General features: G+C 46.9%; 1 long non-coding RNA gene across 3 annotated transcripts in view; it reads right to left on the bottom strand.

Annotated features, from left to right (window-relative positions):
- The window catches only part of LOC109482670, a 44,111-nt gene that overhangs the window by 7,532 nt on the left and 11,674 nt on the right, over window positions 1–24,905 (bottom strand). For all 3 annotated transcript variants that reach the window (XR_002140970.1, XR_002140971.1, XR_002140972.1), the window contains exons 2-3: window positions 24,509–24,807; window positions 20,206–20,278 (exon numbers count right to left, since the gene is read on the bottom strand). This is a non-coding gene — a long non-coding RNA (uncharacterized LOC109482670). The remainder of the gene's footprint in view (window positions 1–20,205; window positions 20,279–24,508; window positions 24,808–24,905) is intronic.

Genomic DNA, 24,905 nt, shown 5'->3' on the forward strand with positions numbered 1-24,905 from the left:
ATATGGGAAAGAGATGAAAATAGAATTAAGTGGCTCTTTAACGAGGGTGTATCTGACCTAGCAACTTTCATTTATCGAGCGTGGGGGAAAAGAAGAAAATACCTGTATTCATAACACATCAACAGTTCTCACCTTTTGTTACTTCTACACATTTGTTTTCTCTTATTTATATTTGATTTACCTTATGTACTTGTATTTATTTTGTGAAATCTTGGTTCTTTATCAAGTTTATGTACAGATTTGTTTATTTGCATTTATGATCTGTTATGAGTTCACTCTGTTCTGCTTAATTGTATATAGCCTAACTTTATTTGTGTTCACATTTTGTTTGGATTCTGTACCTCTGTTTCTCTGTTGTTTATGTATTATTTATTTTCAAACGGTGTCGTATAAGCCCACACGGGCTGGGCGTGGTATGCGCACGACACGAAAATAAAGTTTCATTCATTCATTCATTCATTCATTCATTCATTCATTCATTCATTCACACACCGAAAGATAACCTTCGTGGCAAGGTACTAAAATTACCTATCCTCCTGAACTACAAAATGGAACATCCCTTTGAGCTGAGCTGAGCCGGGAGAGCAGGTAACTGTTGTTACCTCCCTTTCCACCGAGGTCCACTCCCACTTGGCAACTCTGACACGAACTGCGACTCTCTCATGAACCCTGTTCTAAGTGTTCACGTCTCTGTGCGGCACTCGTATAACACCCCTGTCCTCTTACACAAACAAACTTCACATCGGGGCTGTTGTGTACACTCGGCAGTCGGCGGAATAGCAGCGTGTCTGTCCGAGGTTACGTAAACTGATGACGAGACTCCTGGCCGCGCCATTGTATCCAGAGGATGATAGATGTTACTCAGGCCACGCAGGAAGCACGTCCAGAAGTGCGATCAGTGTTTCCTACATGAGAAGGGTGCAGGACTAACGACAGACTTTCTCTTGTTGTGTCTCCCAGCTATCTCATTGACTTTTGATATGTCGAAAGATTTGTTCCTTGCAGAGAACATCTATTGTCTTAAATAGATGGCACTCAGGCCATACGGGGAAGCACTTGAGAAGTGTATCGGTGTTTCCTAGGTTCGAAGGGTGCAAGGCTAACGACAGACTCAAGGTGGACGGGTTCTTGTACAAGCGAAGTTTTCTTTTGTCTTCTAGTTATTCTATCTCGTTGACTTTTTTGATACGTCGAAAGGCATGTCCTCTGGTAAGAACATCTATTGTCTTGAGCAAGGCATGGTGAGATGTTTCTGTTACGTTGAGACAAAACAGCTTCCATCGCTAGGAAACAACTGAAGTGGTAGCCCTGACTCCAGAGTGATGCAGGTAGATCCAAACCACTCGCTCGTCACTCATAGCCGAATATGGCCTCCCGAACACTGGAGAACTCCCGAAACCTGGGTTGGGAGTAGGTCGGGAGCAAGGTCGACTGGTGTTCGGGAGTAGGTCAATAATTGTTGGCTCATATTTAGCTCTTATCTAATTAAGATTTAATCTGATCCGATTCGTATAGAAAGGTAGGTGTGGCATGGCCTAAATCTGTTCAGACTGCTACCCAACGTCAGCCAACCTTGGTCGGCTGGTGTTTGGGGTAAGGTTCTTAGCGTGTGACAGTGGCTTAAAAACCACTATGATGTTGTGTCCGCATTCTTCCCTTCCTAGCTCGGTTGAACGGAAGAGTCGTTTTTCACTTAGAGTCGTCAGATCCTGGCCGCGATGGTAAAACTCGTCGCCTTGGTCGTCGCGGATGATCCGAACAAGAATGTTAAACCTGGCTCTAGATGTCGCGTGAGCAGGCAGCGAAGACGCCACGAGACGACTCGCGCGACCTTCAGGGCGCTTGTGTGCATTCTCTCCTAAACGACTCCCATTGTGTATTCTCGGCTTTAGTAATTATAATCCCATGTAAACAGTCTGAAAGGTCGGATGTAGGGCATGGACTGTAGTTCGTGTTTGATCAAATTTAGGAGCAAGAAATTCCGGATAGCCAGGAGGAGAAACCCGCGGAGACGGGAATGAGTCAGGCAGACGGGAAAATGGTGAGCGACCGCTCGGAAAACTTGACTTGACGGATGTCGTGAACATCTCTACACGCAGTTCTGATTGGGATGATTATACAGTCCTGATGTGGTAACGCGTTTTAACATACACGACACTTTGAATATAATACAACATGCACTCCTACCCGCGTCTTCCTTTTAAACTTTGCCGTTCATCTTAATCTAATTTTGTCGCCTAACTTCTTTAAACAAGTTCTGCTTCATGTTGTTTGTGCTGCACTAGTCGTAAGGCAAAGTGACACTTGGAGCGCCGGATGGTCTGAACACGACGGGATCGTCATTGGTCTTTGGCCAGTTCAGGTTGATAAGATATGCTAATATATGCAAATATATGCAAACCTGGGTGTTTCCTCTTTACTTGATACATGCTTGATGCATGCATCATGTGACCTGAGCTGAAGGTCTTAAGTTACGCGCTGCACAAATGCACAAACATGTAAACGGCCACACAGACAAACATCATTTTGGTATAACGATCATAGAAGCGTGATATGAAATAGAGAATAGCCCACCCTCTCTATCCCCTTTAACAGGGCTGTACTGTGAGCTGTACAAGAATTTCATCTACGGTAGCCCATTTCTACACCTATGTCGGCTGCTTGTGTAGACGACACAAGCAGCCGACGCAAGTGTAGTAATGGGCTACCGTAGATGAAATTCTTGCGTAGACGACGTAGATCTACATCTAGAAAATGGGCCATCGTATTCATCAATGTACGTCCTGCGTGCTCTCTCTGTGCAGTTTTACACAATAACAAACACTGTTGCGTGTTGCCTATCTTTAGACCCGAGGGGCAAGAATGCCCAGTTGACCACGAAAGTATGTTTCTGTACACACAGGATGAAGAAACCCCGAGTGGAGAAGATTGGGGGAGTTTCTCGTGTATCAGCGCGAGCGACTTTTGCGTTGACCCGCGTCTGTCTACTGTAACAGCTTGTTTTCCTCAGGCCGACATCAGACGACACATGAAAGACAGCCGATATGCTATGTACACTGCACGTACACCCCCTTTCCACTATAAACTCACAGTATGCTGTATCCAAAACCATGATCAGACACGGTTCCGGATAGTCCACGCGTATCCAGAACCGTGCCTGGAGCAAGTCTACGTTCTTGGATACGCGGAGACCATCCAGAACCGTGCCTGTGCCAGAACAGAACAGAACACAGAGATGAGGAATGAATGAATGAATTATACTTTATTTCCGTATCGTGCGCTATCCCGCGCCCAGCCCGTATTTATGAGGATGTGTTTATCTCTACTTTAGCCTGACATACAACATAATGGATGCTGCTCTACAATTGACTCTGAATCTTGTACTCATACTAGCATTGTCTTTCTACCCAATAGCATGTACATGTATTACCTTAAACGCCCTCCAGTGCTTACATACTTAAGGATAAAATCCTTCCCAGACCTTCCGCCTTTTCCTCCGTGTACATGGTAACATAAGGCCTGGCTTTACTGTTCCTATAACCACCACCATACATACACACCACCAGCCATCCTGTTTAGTTTAACGGATCTTACATACCCGCTCCCTCAAAACATTTTGTGGATGGCACCCAGGCTAATATACCATCTCGTTTTCGTTACTTAATAGGCTGTATATACGGCCTTGTGTCAACATATACACCACAGGTCGTGCCCATTAGCCCTTTATTATACATTAAGAAATCCGTCCGTATAGTTAATCCCACGTAAATCCAGCCTTATCTCCGACGTTGTGACACGATCCATGTGTTTCTGCCAGGCTGAGTTGTACTCATAAGCATGACTCGGTGTACATAACCTCTGCACCGTGTCTCGGCCTTGACTCTGCTGATGCAGTTACGTCGTGCATCGTTTGAACAAACAGGGTCGTTACCGTGTTAGCGTTAACACGACCGAGACATCCTAACCAGAACCTTACACTTTAAACAACCTGCATGTACCGTTAGCTTTAACATGCATGTAATCTCTCAAGGGCTCAAAATACTAGTAGTTTGTTTCTGCATATATATATATACCTGCACTGGTGCAGTTAACATCAAAAAGTACCCTGCAAGTTTCATGAATCGTTACCGTGTTAGCGTTAACACGACCGAGACATCCTAACCAGAACCTTACACTTTAAACAACCTGCATGTACCATTAGTTTTAGCATGCTTGTAATCTCCCATAGTCACAGGGCTCGAAATAGCTTATTTCTGCACACCTGCACTGGTGCAGGTAACATCAAAAAGTACCCTGCAGTTTTTATGAATCGTCACCGTGTTACCAAGACCGTCGTAACCATAACCTCACACTTTAAACAACTTGCATATGCATAGCTTTGGCATGTAATCTTCCGAAGAAAGGGCTCAAAATAGTTTCTTTCAGCACACTTACCTGCACTGGTGCAGGTAACATCCAAAAATTACCTGCACCGGAGAAATATACCACACATTTGCACCACACATTTTCCAATACATTTTCTCTCACTTCAAAGACAATGGTCTGAAAATGCACTAAGATGGACGAAGTACCATTTTGAATCTTGTTATCTGCTGTATCAAAAATTCTACCACAACTGCAGGTCGCCTTGGGGGTATGTCACCCTGTGGTGTTACAGTTTTATAAGTGATGGGACTGTGCAAGTAGACATCAGAAATGCTTGCTCTACTCCAATTTTACCTACACTAACCTGCATATGCAGGTGGCATTTCGAGCCCTGGATGAAAGATGTACCCGACAGATTCTGCCACAGGAGAATACGGCTATAAACATACGACGTGTTGTTCAAAGTTCTGATAATGACGTCATTTCCTAGGTTGGTATCATGTTACCACCTCCACAACCCGACGTTGACCTTCGCACTTGAACATATCGACTGATGACTTGTCCATAATATTCTCGCGTATCATCATCTGCCAAGTGCCGCAGGGGCCGCCTTTCAAATCCCATTACAGAACTCAGCAGAGACAAAACACAGGATGAAAGGCACATCTGTGGGAGATGATGTTCTCTCTAACCTTTAGGTTGAGTTCTTAACCCTCAGCCTGCTAAGGCTCCTGTCAGACACACAGCCGAATATGGGCTCCCGAACACTGGCCGAACTCTTCCCAGCCATGGTTGAGAGTAGGTCGGGAGCAAGGTCGGGTTGTGGTTGGCTGGTGTTCGGCGAAACGGTCGGCTACTGTTCGGCTGTTTTAAAATGTTTAAAACATTCGGGTATAGACGGGAAGTTCTGCCATGGTTGGCTGGTGGTCGGTTTGTTGGTTGATGTTCGGGAGTAGGTCGGGGCGTGGTTGGCAGTAAGATGTGACTCGTATAGAAAGGTAGGCGTGACCTACATCTGGCCAGACGGCTCCCGAACGTCAGCCGATCTTGGTCGGCTGGTGGTCGGGGTAAGGTTCTGAATGTGCGACAGGACAAGGGTCTTGAGAATTTTGGCACCAAATTTTTCTCGGTTATGGCATTAGGCAGCAGGGAGAAGGTTAATTAACCTAGAGATATTTGTGGCTGCTGAACATCAAAACCGCCATGTGCGACCCGCGGATTTTCAAAAGGTCGACATGATTGAAACCGCGATGGGACGATTATAGCTTTGAACGTAAATCATGTCCTTCTAATAGTCCACGGCGTTCTTTAACCTTAAACACTCACAAATATGCCATTGGTATTAGGACTATCGTATCCAGAATCGTGCCTATATAGCTATACCTGAATAAGATAGCGTTAGGATCAGTCACGGTTCTGGATATTCTCTATGTATCCAAGAACGTAGATTTGCCCCAGGCACGGTTCTAGATACGCGTGAACTATCGATGTCCAGAAGCGTGCATGAACATGGTTTTGGTGCCTTCTGGATAAAACACGGTTCTGGATACAATATGGACCTCCGGCTTTCTCGTATCCTGTTAAGCCTAAACCGACACATGGAAACTAGGGTTGGAAATGAGTAACTTTGAAGGTAAGGCTTGGGTGTCCGCCGGATCTTAAACAGTCTCCACTTTCTAACCCGCAAGGTTGAGATTTTTGATTACCCATGTCGTGGACATTCCTTTTGTTATCGGACATCAAAACCATCTAGACATGGAAACTAACGTTGAACCGGAAGAAGGAAGAAAATGATCAAGTCTGAAGATAAGAATGGGGTTTCTCGGATTTACTCTTTCTACCCAGAAAAGGTTGAGACGTTTAATTACCCGTGTTATGGACATTCCTTTTGTTATCGGACATGAAAACCATCCAGACATGGAATCTAACGTTGGACAGGAGGAAGGAAGAAAATGATCAAGTTTGAAGATAAAAATGGGGTACGTTAATTCTCAGATTTACTCTCTAACGAGAAAAGGTTGAGACGTTTAATTACCCATGTAGTGTGCATTCCTGGTGTGTATCGGGCATGAGAGCAATCTAGTCATTGAAACTAGCGTGAGACATGACCAAGGTAGAGGACGATCAATTTTAGAGATAATAAAAATTGGTTTTCCGGATTTACTCATCAAGGCTAGGACTTTTAATTACCCGTGTAGTGTGCATTCCTGGTGTTTATCTGACATGAGAGCCATCTATCAGGGTAATTAATCAGGGTCTGCGGGAGACAGGTGACATTCCTGCGTACCCGCAACATGTCCTCACCCTGACTCCGCAGACGGTCAAGGTCCAGGCAGGAAAACATGGGGTCTTTCTCACAGCTACAAGTGTGTCCGTGGATAGCCTGGGTATCAGACTGTTGCCGCTGAGGGACAGCATATAGGCTAGAGTCTTTCTCACAGCTACAAGCCAGGCTAAGTGTGCCCGTGGATAGACTGGGTACCAGACTGTTGCCAGGGACAGTATGAGAGTCTTTCTCACAGCTACAAGTGTGTCCGTAGATCTATAGCCTGGGTATCAGACTGTTGCCAGGGACAGTATATAGGCTAGAGTCTTTCTCACAGCTACAAGTGTGTCCGTGGATAGCCTGGGTACCAGACTGTTGCCAGGGACGGTATATAGGCTAGAGTCTTTCTCACATCCTCCTTCGCAGGGCTAAAATCCTCCGGTTCCCTTCCGGTTTTAGCCCTGCTATTTACCGCTGACAGTTTGACTTCTGGTGACGTCACCGCCAAACTGCTGTCAGCCAATCAGAGAATTTGCGCACCGAGCTTTGCGCAAAAACCGCAAAGGTCGCTGGGAACCTATTAGCCAATCAGGTTACATGTTGGGACAGGCCAAGATGGCGGCTATTACAGATACTAGAAGTTTCGTGCGAGCCGTGCAAGATTTATTTGGAGTCGAGCGGCTTCGTGAGCATCAGCAGTCGATGCTACGGGCGCTGCTTGATGGCAGAGACGTTTTTCTGAGTGTGCGGACAGGAGGAGGGAAGAGCCTGTGCTATATGGGCTTCCCAGCAGCGGCCAAAGCCCTGGCCAAAGCCGAGACAGAGTTAGGGCAAGCCCCCCGACATCTGATTGGTTTGTGCCAAATAAGGCAAGCTCATGAATTATTTATAAGTGACGTCACCAGAAGTCAAACTGTCAGCGGTAAATAGCAGGGCTAAAACCGGAAGGGAACCGGAGGATTTTAGCCCTGCGAAGGAGGATGCTTTCTCACAACTACAAGCTAAATGTGTCCGCGGATAGCCTGCGTATCAGACTGTTGCCAGGGACAGTATATGCTATATAAGAGTCTTTCTCACAGCTACAAGTGTGTCAATGGATAGCCTTGTACCAGACTGTTACCAGGGACAGCATATGGGCTAAAGTCTTTCTCACAGCTACAAGTGTGCCCGTGAATAGCCTGGGTACCAGACTGTTGCCAGGGACAGCATATAGGCTAGAGTCTTTCTCACAACTACACGTATGTCCGTGGATAGCCTGGGTACCAGACTGTTGCCAGGGACCACATATAGGCTAGAGTCTTTCTCACAACTACACGTATGTCCGTGGCCAGCCTGGGTACCAGACTGTTGCCAGGGACAGTATACATAACTGTCAGCTAGGTCATTTTTTCGGCTCCAAGATCAACATGTCGCCCAGGAAATTTTACCACAGACCTCCTCAGACCACAGACTCGGGGTCTAACTGGGGACTGGCCTGTTTATTAGAATCAAGGCTATATATAGTCCGCTGAAGAAACGCAACAGTCGGGTTACCGGGACAGAAAGAAACTAACTTGTAAGCCGTGATGTGGTCCGTATGTGTACGTGTGTTTAATCACGGTAGGTCTGATATTGTCCAGAACACGGGGAAAGTAGGCAGTTAAGATGTGTGTCTAAGAACCTGCGAGAAAAAAAAGGTGTTGTTTTCAGCGGTGGACATACCAGTACATGATGGCAGTTTTGCTGCGATTGTTTCCCTGCGACATGCCTTTGTGGGCAAAAAAAACTGTAAAATTCCCACAGAAGATCAAATTATCTTGATCTGGTAATCGCTGTGAACACAGGAGCGTTAACAAGGCCTTAGAGAAGTTAGAGGTATCAACGCGAACAATGAAGACGTTCCCGAGAGCTCGTACTTAAGATGCTTAAGGTTGCGGTGAGATCCTTATCACCTACCCCGACCCTCCAGGGCCCTAGTCAGGAATGATAAGTCTGTTGCCTGTCGACTATCAGCCCCCGATCTGCCGTGCCTGTATCCAGAGCTAGGACTCTCCAATACACCTTATCGGGTCCACTCCGAGATAACCTAACCGTGGTCTTCATAGCTGAAATGCCTGATGAAAGCTGCGTATCTTCCCGTGAAGAGTTGATGAGGGAAGGTAGCGAGGTGGAGTAGGTACGGCGATCAGCTGCCAGACATCTTGACAGTGTCAGTGTCACGTCAGCGTTATTCACGTCCCCTTAACTTGTAATAATGGTTATCCAAACCCATATGATGGGCGGCAAGGTGATTTTGTGGTATTAGGGCTGTTGACTTAGTATCTAAAGGTTCTGGGTTCGAATCCCTACATTTCCCAATGCGGTGCCATTGGGAAAGGCACGTATTTCTATGTTCTCACTGCAACATGTGATCAAGCAACACTGAAGGTCGCTGATGATGTGACTCCAGCTTTAAGCAAGTGTTCCCTAAATCTTCAAGTGACTTACCAACCTAGCCTTTGTCCTGTTTTGCGCTGAAATATGCGATTGGTTTTCATTAAAAGTAGCAAACAGCCCGGCCGGGACCCAGTGTGGCAATGTGACCTTAGCATTAGTGGTCATTGACATTGATGACACGTGTATGAACGTGCCTGTTCTCATGGTCAATTGATGCGAGGCGTTTCTCTGCCATTCTCCAAATTTTCCTATTAGGACATGAGTAGTTGTACGTGTCTTTCGGAGGGGTGGGGGTTAGAAAACTCTAGTCCCAGGGCACATCAGATCCGTTGTGTCAGGTAGTGTTACAGTAAAAGAAGAGCAGAAACCGGTAGGCTAATTCCGCTCGGGCCGAGTACGATGCCAGGAATGCTCGAGCCTGTACGTGTCGTTGACGGATGGATGTTTTGGGACGGACCAAGTGCGCGAGACGGGCGGACCAGGTGCGTCGCCCCCGGGCGGATTCCTCAGCCATCTGGCCCGACGCGTCCCGGGACGTCAAAACACCGGGTGCACTTGACACCGGGCGGGGTGCGTCCTTCTGTCGGTGGCAGGTACGCCCCCGGGGGAAGCATCATTCTTTCTCTGGATTCTGTAGCTAGGACACAACGATGAAACCCCTGACGCTAGCAGTAAGACGCGAGCGTTCAAGGTAGACTCAAGAAAACAAAAGGTTCTATCGATCAATGACAGGAACACCCCTGGGGGAAGCATCATTCTTTCTCTAGATTCTGTAGCTAAGACACAACGATGAAACCCCTGACGCTAGCAGTAAGACTTAAAAACAAGGTAGACTTGAAAACAAAATGTTCTATCGGCCAGTGACAGGAACGCCCCCGGGGGAAGCATCATTCTTTCTCTAGATTCCGTATAGCTAAGACACGACGATGAACCCCTGAACCCCTGATGCTAGCAAAAGGGTGCAAGGTGGTCGTTTTGGTTCAGGGTTGTAGACTTAAAACAAAAGGTTCTATCTGTCAGTGACAGGAACACCCCAAGGGAACCATAATTCTTTCTCGTTCTTGCTCTTGGTAACGTTAGAAGAGTGTTGGATCTGGCAACCACACTGGCCCTCTTCCCACAGGTAGCATGGCAAAAGATGATAACACCCTTCACCCATCTTCAATATCTGGATTCCTAGTACGTGTCGAGGAAACCCTAGTGCTAGCAATAGGTGGCAAGGTGGTCTTTTTGGTTAGGGTTGTTGACTTTAGATTGTATAAGTTCTGGGTTCGAATCCCTGGCAAGCCCCATTGTCGTGATCTTGTGAAAGGCACACCTATTTCCTTAACGAGAATCTAGCTTCGGATAGGGACGTCCTGTCGGATGGGACGTAACGCCGGAGGTCCCGCGTTTCAGGAGAGCCACACCTCGAGCACGTTTAAGAACAGACCCCACTTATCGAAGAGTAGGACGATACCCTGAATTCGCTAGAATATAAACAAAATTTGACAAATTCTTAGGGCCCGCTGTCTGTAATACATCAGTATGTTGTGACAGGTGCATTGAGTATTATACATATTTGCAGGCTAAGCGTTGCAAGAGGTCCAGCCAAGAGATGATACAGTGAATGATATATGATTGTGTAGACAGGGACTGAACGCAGCACTAGTTGACAATACCAAGCCTGATGGAGACACAACAACCGTGTAAAACACGCCGTTCTAAGCACGTATGTGAGTATCGCGCCAAATAGGAACATGGTCTGGTTTCAGTGAGAACGTGTTCCTATGATTAAACAGATGTATCAGTGACTCTGTCAACAAGTTGTTTATGGTATCTAACACTTGATGAGCATTCATAACAGTTTTATATTTGGGATCTCTGTGGTCACAAAGAGCCATTGTTGCAACTAACGGAATGAGGTCATTACGAACAAGATTGATTCCACCGGATGACACTGAGAGGTCGGAGGGTATTGTGGAATTCGCTCCCGGCTAAACAACCAATTTGTCTTCATATTCACATAATGAATGTTACCGGCCTGAACTCCTAACATCTTAATTATGCTTGCAAATATATAACGTATAGGACTTGTAAGCGACGTTTTGGGGTCAAGTCTGTTTAGGCTAGAACGATGTCCTTATTTAGCAAACCAAAAAAGGACGAGATAAAAGAGAGACTACGTCAGTGGAAACAGGAAGGAATTCTATCGTATTTGGCTGTGGTGGATGCTCAGATGTTTATATAACATTGACCTTCTGGACAAGCAAAGAAAAGAAGACACATCATACTATGACAAAGTGTTTGCCAAGAACGATGTACGTATTCTACAGTCTTAACATAATATATTTCTCTCCAAAATCGTGTTTACGATAACTTGTAGACTGATAAAACAAGAAAAGGTGTTGCCTAGAGGGCACTGGCCGATCCTACAGGTCATGGCACTTTGACCTTTCCCATCGTCCTCCCTATCTCTCAGTGTCATCAGAGGGGTCAGAACTGGACGGAAAAGGCCAATGGCATGCCTCGTAACAAGACTGCCCTTTCTGCTGACAGGGCAAACCAATTAAAGGGAATTAATAACAGTGGTTGGTTTATCCATAATAGGTCTTTTACGTCAGGTTTTCAGTGATAGGGAAGATACACTATATCTTCATAGTCATTGGTGAGTGCCACTGAGTGCTCTGGCCCATTCCAATTGTTCAAGAATATGTTGATGGTCAATGAGGTCTATTGGATAGGTACATGGCCTACCTTCCACCACCAAACGTGCTTTGCAACAATTGCCTTGCTGAGTATGGCTAAGTTGAAGGAAGGCGACTACGTATAGTATCTGACACCTGTGGATTGAGCTGGAAGGGCATTAAGAGATTACTAGCTCCATATACGAGTCTGGTGACAAGGAATCTAGCCTCTACTGCCTCTACCAGGCTTCCGAGGCGGCTGGAAAGAGTAGAAATTGGCCAAATAGACAGATAACATGCCAGGGGAGTTCCGCTAAAGAGTACAAGCTGGTGCGGCAAGCAGCCACACGGAAGCCTTTAAGTCTAAGTACTGTATAAGACGAGCAAGAGAGCTTTGACTCCAGGAACCTCAGGGAATGGTTTGTCGATTACGAGAAAGGGGAAAGGGGTACATTTTCTTTGTGCTTCACAGAAGTGCAGAGCAAATAACAAGGGTAGGTGTAAGTCCTTGGGTTTTGTCGCAAAGGGAGCAATTAACGTCAATCTTTCGAAGAACAAATAATCATCAGGTGCGTCATGTGTGGGTACATGTAGACAGCACCTGTCACCGGCGTCTAGGAGGGTCTGCATGCCTTTTCTGTGATGCATATAGCGATCTATTTCAATTCGCCGTTAATCGTAACCAACCGCTTTAATAATTCCACGTAACGGTAGCACGTTATTCGGTTATCCCGAATCATTCTTATCGCGAGGTCGAACGGCAGACGTCTGAAAAAAGGATCACAAAACGAAGGTCCGGCATCCGTGGACTAGTTTTGCCTGACACCTCATCAATACATGTCACGAGAACAATCTAATGAAGTCCTTCCCAAAGACCTAGGCAAGTACAACTTAATTTGCCATTAATCGTTGACGGAACGCTGATCGGGCATTCATCAAAACCAAGTGGAATGGTTTATATATCTTTTAGTGTGCCCTTAATCTTAACTGAAGGGTCAACTGTCGTATGGTCTTTACTATTTTTGTTTGGGTGTCCTTGCATCAAAAAAGGGTGTTGACAGCCCCCCTGAATTTACCTCGTCGTCGCCAGAATCCCCCCCATCTAGACCCTCCTATCATGTAGTACTTGTACATCTGTTCGTGTACGTACGAGCCCCGCGCATGGTAGCAATATGGGCGGGTATCGGCTTTCGGCGGGCGGTGGGCGGTGAGAGGTAACGAGCGCCGTGGCGTGTGAAAAGTGCGCCCTTGTGGTTCTCTTACATTGCCTAAAAATACGTCGCAATAAACACTTCCTCGTTTTGAGTTTCAGGAGAGCAGCTATTCCTTAGCTGGGCCATGTGATGGGTCTTGGGGTTAAAATGCAGTTTTGTCTCTTATGGTACATCACTTCTTATGATTGGAGTTTAAGCTGTAATTTCCTACATAGGAGATTGGATTTACCAAAAATTTGCGACTGTACAGCTCCAGTCTTTGTCAAGAAATGAGCAATCCACTGTTTCTGTGACGTCACGTTATGCAGATGACCTACGTGTTGCAGAAAGTTTGTAGCGCCCCCGTCTTTATAATCACTTCTATTTGAAATCGGGTTGTAATTGGAGGCGAGGGAGCCTTTTTGAAGCCCCCGAAAATGTCCCCATATTAGAGCTTGCTAATGGTAATCTCCAAGCAGATCCTAGGGTGGCAAAAAGACAGTATCAAATTAGTCAGGCAGTATCCATTGGCCAGAGAGGGTCCAATACGTTGGTTGGGGTAGCGCCAAAAAAAAGGAGGCGATACACGAAAAGGTAACGATCCTCCCCTTCAACCTCTGCTTGGAGAGTATGCTAAGCGGGCTATAGCGCTACAGACTCCTATGGGAGGGAGAAGATGTTGATTGTGTTCTTCATCTGGAGTCTGTGTGTTGATGTTGTTCTCCGGGCGTGACGCGCTTTTCCAAACCTCCGCCAAGCTTCTTATAAACAGTCGCGTGGCCGGGAGCAAATATTTGCGCATTAGGCGAAAATGTAGGTAAAGCTTTAAGGTAGTCCGACCATAGCCTTCTGAGATCGTAGGGACTGTAGGTTGTTAGTCTGCTGAGTCTAGGGTATGGTATTGGAAGGCGGAGCCCTTCATCTCTCCTTCCACCACCTTTTACCTTCCCTACCAAAGTCAGGTGCCCACAGTTTACACCTGCGTGGAGGGAGGAAAGTCGTGTTACGTGCCTTTCCCAGGGACGTAACGTCCAGCCAGGAATGTCAGAAATCAAACCCGCGACTGTGTTTCAATCTCGTGTCCGCTAGCGTAGGCACTCGACCATTCGACGCGCGCCACGAGAACACAGACGAAAATGGCGTCCTGCGTCCAGTACATTTACATCTGTCTTACTGAACATGTACGTGTAGTACAATTTCAAATACACATATGTTCAATATTCAACTGTTGAGACAGGATTTTGCTGACACACTCCAACGCCTTTCCCAAGTCATCTCATTGCGCATGCTCCGCTCCAAATTTAGGTCGCAGCTGCCGACGCCCCGTCAGCATTCCAGATACGGAACTGAAACATCAAAACGTTTTCCATATGGAGTGCGCTTAGCTAGGGCCCGGAAATAAAATGTCGGTTCCTAGTTACTTAGCTTACCGAACCTAGTCTAGCCCTTTTTGTCGACCACTGGCAAGGCCATAATTTTTTCGATCTGACATTTGAATACGAAATCTGAAACGCTCTTTCATACATTTTCACAAATGTCAGTCTAACAAAAACAAAATACAGCCCGGCAACTACCTGAAAGGACCCTTTTTCCAATTGGGACCAAAGTTTTTAGTAGGCAGATACCATGCCAGTGGTGTTGGTCCAACGAAGAAGCACAGATAGAATGAAGCAATCTGTACTCCTGCAGCGAACTAACTCCCCTGGCATGTCATCTGTCTATTTGTGGACATTTTCTACTCATTCCAACCGCCTCTGAAGCCTGGTAAAAAAAATCAGCAAACGGACAGGTACTAGTATTTGGAATCTATCCATCTTTATTATTCCACGCAGTACAAGAAATACGTAACATATTTCTTGTACTGCGTGGAATGATAGCCGCACATCTTCATACATGTATATGCTGTTTGACTTGTGATGATAGTCCCAGAGAGAAGCTAGTCCCTCCGTACTCCGCCCCTGGTGAGCGTGTACACAGTTCCGCACAGTTGAGAGAGAAATACGGCCCGCCCGGCACCCCGCAGCACGGCCTAATCATTACCTCGTTTGGCAAGATTTATGGACCGACTGTCCGGCACTGTTTCCCTCCGACACTGTACGGCTCTCTTTTCCCTCCAAACCACTTAACGCCACTTTAGTGTAAAATGGCCCGGTCCACTTTCACTACACTACACCGAGATCGCTGAGCGATATCGTAATCTCCAAGCAGATCTTTAGGAGGCCGCAAAGACACTACCAACTTCACCAAGCGGTATCCATTCAGCAGGCAGTTACCATTTGCCACCCGACGTTTGGCCAATACAAAAAAGAAAGCACGATAAAAATGCTTAAAACATGTCTAAAATTAGTCGGAGCCTAAACCTGCTTTTAGAGTAGAACGATCGTTTAAATCGTGTGACTCTTGATTTCATCAATGAGAAGTGATGCAAGATGCAAAAAAAAATGAGACAACTTTGGCTTCAAGTCAGCAGCTTCTGGGACCTAATTAACATCCTGTGTCTGACCTTTTTTTGTGGTCTGCAGTTAGGCAATATATTCTTCCCACCAACGAGAACACAAGCAAACACACACTCACGCACACATAACGAAACCAACCTAAAACAATACCTCCATTTGTACGAAGGTAAAACATAGTACGCAAAAGAGAGGAGGGAAGTGATGAAGTGGGTGGTGTGGATTTACAAGGTTTCAACGGACTAAAAACGGGCGCATAAACCCGAGAACGGCGCCAGTAAAACTCGTAAACACTCCGGGACTAAAATAAGAGTAACGCTATCTGCTGAGAAATGCGCGGCATCGAGAACTCACGCAGACCGCACGTTTACGCCTACTGTATCCAGAACCGTGCCTATCTAGTGCTTTGCCTGAAAGGGTTATAAGGGTCAGGCATGGTTCTGGATACTAGTAGTCGTCTCTGGATATCCAAGAACGTAGATTTGACCCGAACACGGTTCTGAATACGCATGGGCTATCCAGAACCGTGCCTGAGCGTGGTTCTGGATTACAGTAGTTCTGGATAAAGCACGGTTCTGGATTCATCAGCGTCTCCTGTTCCTGAGCGATTCTCAACGGCGGTGCTGGGACTTGCTTGGGCCGTTCCGACAAAATACATGGGGGGGGGGGGCGATGATATCCCACCTGACGTGGGTTAGCTGGTGTGTTACGCCGAAAGGCGGTTATACCGGCTATACAGATACAGATACAGACGTTTGGAAAGTATCTGGACAGAGGGGGTTGAAGCATAATCTCCAAGCAGATCTTTTGAGAGCTGCAAGACAGTATCGCATTGGCAAGACAATATCAAATTGGAAGCTGACTGGCGTAAAAGAATAGATACTAGTACAAGAGCGAAAGCGCAAGAAAACACGTCGCAAATAAGCCAAAGCCTAAAACCTCTGCTTGGAGAGTAGCTGAAGCAATTTTTCAAACATCAGGACAGCTAGCAGGGGGTCACATGGAAGCCGAGGATCACATACTTCCTGGAGGTCTGACATCTCCGATTTCTCGTTAGCCCGGTGGAGACCAGGAGGGCACCACGCCTCACGGACACCTGTTAACGTGACGCGTCCGCGCGACAAGCACTGAAGGGATACTAGTAGTTCAACCACAGCAGGACCTGCACGGGTCAAGTCGTCTGACTCAAGTTCAGACCGGACACGGCGTGAGCCTCTGGTCTCCATATGGTTCAGTTCAGGACCTTTGATGGAGGGACTGTCTAAATATTTAGGTCCGGTCGGGTGGACAGTGGTCAACGGAGGTCAGAATGAGTTGTGTGCTTAACGCCTAATCTCCAAGCAGATCTTTGTGTGGCTTCAAGACTGTATCAAATAGGGAAGACAGTATCAAATAGGGAAAATAGTATCGAATTGGCCAGGCAGTATGTATGCGCCAGATACAGTTACCATTTGCCATCCGTTTGGGTGGCGTAAGAAAGATACAAAAAAGTAAACTTAAAACATGTCAAAATATGCCGCCCTTTCCACTCGACAGCGATGTCTGAGCGACCGTTGAGCGACCAAAATTGGATTCGGTTGACCCTTGGACCCTTGATTTTACAATTGCCATATTACGCATGATACAAGGGTATGATTTAAAAGGCAACACAAGTTAACAAATTGACCTTCCTGCGGACTAACACTCCTGGCCAATTATTCTTCCTTTTTTGCCGAATTCTACGATCCGTACCCCTGTAGGAAGGCCTGTTGGAGGCTAACTCGCCAATGTGGTCTGACACAACACTCCTGTCCGCGACCCCAGTTAAAACTGAACCCTTACCGCGGACGGAAAGGGCGCCATAAATATTTGGGTAGCGCGTGTCAGAACAAATAAACGGCAGAAATCCTCCGAGTAAACGAACTGGAAATACCAGCGCGCCCAAACATCGCCAAATTTCACTTCTAGGATAAACACAATCCTTACTGCAACCCCACCCTTCTTCCGGCCTAGCTTTATTGAACAAAAATCTTCCGATTGGCTTTTCAGCGATTGTCGGGACCCACAGGCTGACGTTCATCCCTTGCCTCTACGTACCAGGCTTCAGAAGCGACTGGAAAGACAATTGGCCAAACAGACAGATAACCTGCCAAGGGGGTTGGTCCGCTGGAGCAGCAAACTATACTCTTTCAACAGACCAATCCCCCGGGCATGTTATCTGTCTGTTTGGCCAATTCCTAGTCTTTCCAGCCACTTCTGAAGCCTGGTAGAGGGTAGTTTTGAAGATGATGATGGATATGGTATCATCAGACCTGATTTTCTGAGCATTAAACATACGAAGGCCCAAAACTAGAAACGTGTGTTACTTAGAGGCCACGCTTCGCTTTCCGCTTTCGCTCTCTGCGCGTAACACAGGAACAAGCTAATGATACGAGAAAAGAAGGGACTGTCCACAGTTTGTGGCACCAATGAGATCACTGAGCGATATCACTGTGGCTATGGTCTTTCGTAAAAAAACTTGACTTCTGGAAGGTCGCGTGTCGTCTTCTGTCGAGGCGAATCTATTGGATGCGGACCGCGGCGTGTCCGGATGAACCCAGCGGCGGACGTCTTGTTCTCGGGGAGAGGGGCTAACTCGAGCCGTATGGAAAGGTTCTTTCCAACGTGACCTAGCGTGGCGGCCATTCTCTACGGGCCGACTTGGAAGCGCCTTGGCCTTAAAACTTCTGTCACACATTCAGAACCTTCCCTCCGAGCACCATGGTACCAAGCGTCACGCTGAAATTCGGGTGCGGCGCAGTCTGACCATGCCTATCGTTATACACGAATCGAATCGAATTTGAGTCAAACTTGAGTCAAATTTCACTGCCAACCACGCCCAGGACCTACTTCCGAGCACCACCAGCCAACCATGGACGAACCTTCCGTCAACACCTGTCAACCTATCTACTCTTTCAGCTGCCTCTGGAGCCTGGAAGAGGCTATACAGGGGATACCCACCATGGTCTGCCCACCCAGACTACACCTGATCATGACCCTGTAGATAAGAATCTCGGTTCGGCGTCGCTGCGACCGTTTTTTCCTTCCCGCGGCGTGCTCTCCGTGACCCGAACGTGCTTACCAAAGTCTCCCGCAGTCCCGATCACTCGACCCGGGGCCACACGCGCGGCGGTCAGGGCCTCGGCAAGCGCTCGCTACCCGCCATTTGGTGTACTTCAAACAAGCAACAAACACAGCAATCCGTAACACTGTACCAGGTAATAGCATCGACCAGGCTTCAGAGGTGGCTGGAAATAGTAGATATTGGCCACACAGACTGATAACATCCCAGGGGAGTTAGTACGCTATTTAATACAGCTTTCTGGGCGACTAACTGTACTTAGCGGACCAACTCCTCTGGCATGTTATATTTGTGTTCAGTGGTCAATTTCTACTCTTTGCAGCCACCTCTGAAGCCTGGTAGAAGCTAACAGGAAAAGCAAGCGTCTCTCAAAGGTCATTCAGTCAGTGATGCCACAGAAGTGAACTTCACTCCCAACACTCTGCACACGTGTGACCGTACCCTTTTATCGTCTCTAGCTCTTAAACCAGCGAGGATCCCGTCTTCATTGCCGCTGAGGAACTCGTGAGAAGTGCCATCCAGCACGTAAGATCACTTGACACGACCTGACTCAACTGCGCCTCGAGTTCCGAGGTCGCCGTGCGATAGGTCTGGACGCCCCCATGCATGACAAACAGCGGTTCGCAGTCTCTATCGTGTTCGCGGTCCCACGGTAATCTAAGTGAGGTATTTTTGTCTCTTGTACCAGATGTGTCAGACTATCTTTGTAGGAGTCAAGTTCAACACGCTGGGAGTACTTAGTACTAAACCAGCAGCGGAATCCAGACCACTTTGTCTGTACCGGTGGGGGGTTGATGGGCTAGGACGGAGGGATGAAGAAACAAGAAAACTAGATAGACTAATATATGTCTTCCTATGTAACAAATATAACATTTCTGGGCGCCGTTACCCACAGGTGTACACAATATCAAGAGGTACGATTGTTGAGTTAAAGGCACAAATGCATGCGTTTAGATTTGTACAAGATCTGTCTAAAACGATTTAGATGCTATTTGAATATCTAGCGTACGGCGCAAGGCCACAGTGTCCTTCCAGAGATGCATTTATTACTTGTAACGTCACATACTACATAAATTGTACTTGAGAAATATCGGATGTACATGTGGTTAGCTATAGCTTATAATTCTGAGTCGGCTTCTCGTTTGCTTGAGTTGTAACAGCTTGTTCTGATTTTTAGACATTCGTTCGGCGTACAATAGTACTTTGCGTAAACTCTGCGATTGAAAGCCTTCAAATTATGTTCACAGATGTCGTGCAGTCGGCGCCTTTTGGTGACGAAAAGCGGAAAAACAGGAAATAACGACGTGTCCAACTATTTGTGTTGGTCTCCTGCCAACGGAGGTTCTGTCGTTAATTCTGGGCACGCGCGGAAGTATTGTTTTGTGTGGGTTATCAGTGGGTTTGTGTGTATGTTTGTCCGGGCAGATGAGGTTGCCAGTACAGGTGCCTCCTCTAATAAGCTTATCCATGAAGCAGTAGTGAGTAGGCAAACGTAGTGAGTAACCAAACGATTGAAATAACTTATATTTTCCAAAATCGGGCAACTTATGTCACCAGTTGTTACTAATGCACCTATATGTTGTCGCAGATACCTGCTTAAACGCTGTGAAGTTGTGATAGCAACCTCGTACTTCGCCTAGGGGTCAAAAACATACCAATCACTCAAAACACTTCGCCTCACCTATCCCTTGACCAATTCTACTAAATGGAGCATTAGTACGTTCCGTATTTGCGTAAGTTTACTCACATTGTGGTCGTAATCCTGTCCCGTTGTCAGCGCTCCCACCCAGCACAGGAACACCGCAGTCAGCAGCTGGTATCTGTCAGAACAACGGACAACAGTCAGTGGGCTAAATCCCCTGGTTTGTGTATGCATGTTAGAGCACAGAACTATTCTCCTGGTCAGGTCTGTGTATGTTAGAGCACAGAGTTGTTCCCCTGGTCAGGTCTGTGTATGTTAGAGCACAGATCTGTTCAGACTGTTCAGGTACTGGTCTCTGTGTCCGGGAAACATCAGCTAAATACTGATGTGTGTGTGTGTGTGTGTGCGTGCGTGCGTGCGTGCGTGTGTGTGTTGGTTTGTGTGTGTGGCAATAAGGGTTTATTTAAATGATGTTGACAGAATAACAAAAGCTGAACTAAAAATTGAATCAAATCGAATTTGAGCAAAATTTGAGTAAAATCATGTCCCGACCGCTGCTGAACTACTCCCGAACACCGGCCACCCACAGCCGACCGTGTTCCCGACTTACTCTCAAGCATGGTTGTAAGAAGGGGGGTTGGGCAGTGATCGGGAGCTCATATCGGGCCATGTTTGACAGGTTTTGAGGTATGCGGCTCGGGCAGGGCTCCAGGTGGGGAGGTTTGGTTTAGATTGTCCTCTTCCCGGGATGACATGGTTCTGAGCCAGGAGTAAATTCCCTCGGTGTGCGGCCGCACTTTGATTGTTGTTTCCAGTAATTGAATACAGAAAATGCGATGCGCAAAACAAAACGAGACCCTGTGGGTATTGGCTCAGAACCCAGAGAAACAGACATCAACAGTACAAGAGTAAAAGCCGTCCGCTAAGCTCCTAGCATTTATAGGTCTAATGGTGCTAGCAGGCCCCGCTGTTGTGCCCTTGGGAAAGGCACTTGACATCTGCGTCCTCACTCTACTCATCTGAAAATTAGTGCTCGGCTTCGGTTTAATAGGGACGTTCTCTCGGATAGTACGTAAAGCCGGAGGTCCCATGTTTGAGGAGACCCAAACCTCAAGTACGTTGAAGAACCCATCACACGAATCGGAAAGAGTCCTTCCCTGCGTGAGTGGGTCAAACCGTACAGTCCTGTCTCAGGGTTGACATCTTGGAAAGGTGATAGTCACCTGTTATTTCAATCCTTCTACAAATGTGGTAAATCTCAATAAATAGATGAATATAGGGTCTGGAAGTCTGTCATCGAGATGGTCAGCAGCCATGGCATGTCGGTCGTACGATTTTGTTTTGTCAAACCAGATCATGAGATATCAAAACCGGACGTTCCACTGCAGTACCATATGAAGCCGCTAGGGAGCCCCAAATCTAAAGGTAATAATCAGGGGCCTAACGACGATGATGATATACCTGACGGTTGACTGCCCAGAAAAACTTTGGCCCATCACATAAACATACAGCAACACGCACCAAAACGTCCCAGACCGTCTTTAAACAAAGGGCTTAGGACGAGTTATGTTAGTATCGAGTTACTCATCCCACCCTGGTCTGGGCCGGACACCGAGTAAACGTTGTGCTCTGTCTATTCCCACAAAATAACACAAAAACAGGGAAACTAGGACACAGTGTAGGTGGTTAGATCTGTACTGGCCATTGTGACACGCTGGAAAGGTATGCCAGGTAGAAAGAAACAAAAGACTTTTTGATTCGCCGCCAGCACAGGTGTGTACTACACAACAGGACTGTGGTAAATGGGTCGATTCCGACGCAACAATATCCTCAGCTTTGTTCCAACTGAATGCTTCAGTCTTCATTGTTGAATGTTAAAGCGGCTTGCCCCCCCCCATGCACACACACACACAGACACACACACACACGCACACATATGTATATGTACACACGCACACACAGACAGCACACGTACTAACACACAGAGTGACACAGTCACACGCGCGCACACGCGCGCAAACATACACACAAACACACATACGCACTCTCACACACACACACACACACACAGAGAGAGAGAGAGAGAGAGAGAGAGAGAGAGAGGGACACGGAGAAAAAGGGAGAGAGAGGGAAAGAGAAACATACACAAACACACACACATCGGTATTTTTAAAGCTACAACATCAACACCAACAATGACCAACAACAGTACACATCTGTAACAACACGCAATGTTATGTGTTGTAACAACACGCCCTGCGGTGTGTGACACAACGGTACATGGTCATGACGTCAGAGAACAATTAAGGTCAATGCCGACAGTTCCCCCCCCCCCGGCCGTGTGATGTAGCGTCTGATCAACACCTGACTAGTCCGACAGTATTTCCAGAGGAAAGGGACAATTGGCTGCAAGAGGCGCACTGTGTCTGGTTGTAGTTTTAGAATGACCCAACGCGATTTCTGGGCAGTGAAACTGGATTTTCTTGTCAGTTTTTAACGTAGTAAGTTGAATCAACCCTATCGAAAAGCATACTGATATCTGTGAGGCAAAATTGCGATGTCACTGACGGAAACGGTTTCATATTTCGTATCTTAAGCTGGGTATATAAATATTCAAATACCAAAAATAAAAGGACTCCTTACATAGCTTGTTTTGGGGCTATTTCAATCGCTCCAAGTGTGAAATGATAACGAAAGTGTGACAAGAAGTGCCAGTAAATGTCAATATCAGACAGATTTCCCCGTCCAGAATATTTTTTTCTTTCGCCGCCCTGAAATTGCATGAATTGGATGCTTTTAAAAGAAAAAAAAGCAACGTGTATGGACTCAATTAAACGCGAGGCTTGCCAATTGCCAGACCTGTTCTGGATTAACAATTGTCGGCGACAAACGGATGCAATCAACCGGCAAGTAATGAAAGGTGCGCCCGGGCCGGATGGCACAGCTTCGCCGCCGCCTTTCCGAGCGGAGCCGCAGGAAGCGGGGAACAATTCCCCGGAATAACACTTCGAGTCGGCGCCGTTTCAACCTCCGAAGTCAGTTCAAGGTCAAGGCGGCTGTAACAAGACGTCTTCTGTAACATTTTCCCCCGCCCCGGTTCGTGTTCTCGTCTTTTAAACGTTATCGCGGTTTGTTATCAACTGCTGTCGGAGAAACGAAATACACAGACACCTGACTTGTGCGACCCTTACACTATCTGATTGGGAAGGGGATGTTTAACTAAACAGTGTTCCAGATCAGAAACCACAGAACTCCGCGTTGTCCTGGACGATTTCTTGGACTCATCCCAAAACGTAGCCTCGACGCCAGACCCATAGCACGCTAGGCCCAGAGTTAGCCAGCGTGGATCAGGGCTGTGTGTTGGCCCTGGGGCCGACGAACTGGCCTGTGTACATGTGGGCCCTACAAACAGTCTGGCACCCAGGCTACCGACAGCTGCCTCCTTTTTTTGTCAGTTGTGAACATGCCTAGTTAAACTGGTCTTTCAAACTACTTGCTACCGATATCTGAATATCAAACACATATTACATACATTATATAATGACCTAATAATGCATCACGTATTAAATCAGATACGTTTGTAATGTCTAAAGATTTCAGTCAAAACGTTTACAACTGACAAGTAAAGGCCCGATCACATACATTGTTTGTCGCACGATCGTCGTTAGATCGCAGACTGAGGGCATTTGGGGGATATTCGTGCATGTGTCCTGCAACTTTCAGCAGTCTTGTTACGGAATCTGTTATGTTATCTGTCTATGTCGCCAACTTCTACTCTTTCCAGCCGCTCCTGAAGCCTGTTAGAGGCTACCACTAGCTGCAAAGTGATACAGTCTAGCCTTGTATCGACCGACCCCGCCCCCGTGTTTTCTCACGGCTATGTTACCCGGGCAGGCCGGACAGTGACGGTCGGCGGTGCACGGCGTGTACAGTACAGGCGCACCGGGCATGTCAGCCCGCATGCCGCACGCTAAAGGCACCGGAACCCGCCCGTATCACCTCACGTTTGTTTGCCGCTAGGGAAGAAGCAAAGTACTGGATCATCTTTGAATACTTTCAGGTGGCGGTATTGTAAAAATCGGTTTCCACACTGAACTACCTGACTGGCGGAGCATCTCATTTGGTACAATTTATGTCACCATGTGTATGTTTTTGGGTGTCTGTCTGTGCGTGTGTGTGCGTGTCTGTGTGTGTGTGCGTGTGTGCGAATGAATGAATTAGTGGAATGAATGAATGAGCTGTGCATCTGTGTGTATGTTTCAGTTGTCAGTGCATTGAACTACCACAAATCACTTACCTGCAGTTGACATAATGAGCTTACATTGCTTGTAATACCCATTATTTACCTAATTAGCAAGGCGCCTCAGTACGTTTGTAATATCAGCAAGCCACAAAAAACAGATCTCACCTCATTCTCGCTGTCCAGGTAGTGTCTTCACTCTAGATGTCCTGGAGGCCGAATGAAGTAACTTCCGTTTGTGGTCAGACTAGGCGATATCCGAACGTTCCCGTGTCACGGCGCTATCCGGTACGGTACCATCCCCGGTTCACACAAGACACGGTCGTAACGTTACATGTACCATCCACCGATCGTAACACGCAGATTCCCTGGCGCATTCCTCACGAAAATCTCACCCCGTATTCCCACGTTTTGTTTCACCAGCTGCAGTCGTCACCACCGGGGCTGCTTTAATCCTTCAGCGCCTCCTGAAAATCAAAACGCACGACTTTTCAGTGAGAGATTAATAATCTCTTTCCATAGCTGCTACAGGGGGCATTTCGCCAGCACTAGCACGTAAAACCGG

Source organism: Branchiostoma belcheri, unplaced genomic scaffold, assembly GCF_001625305.1.
Source record: "Branchiostoma belcheri isolate BF01 breed outbred unplaced genomic scaffold, Haploidv18h27 scaffold6, whole genome shotgun sequence".
Classification (NCBI taxonomy): domain Eukaryota; kingdom Metazoa; phylum Chordata; class Leptocardii; order Amphioxiformes; family Branchiostomatidae; genus Branchiostoma; species Branchiostoma belcheri.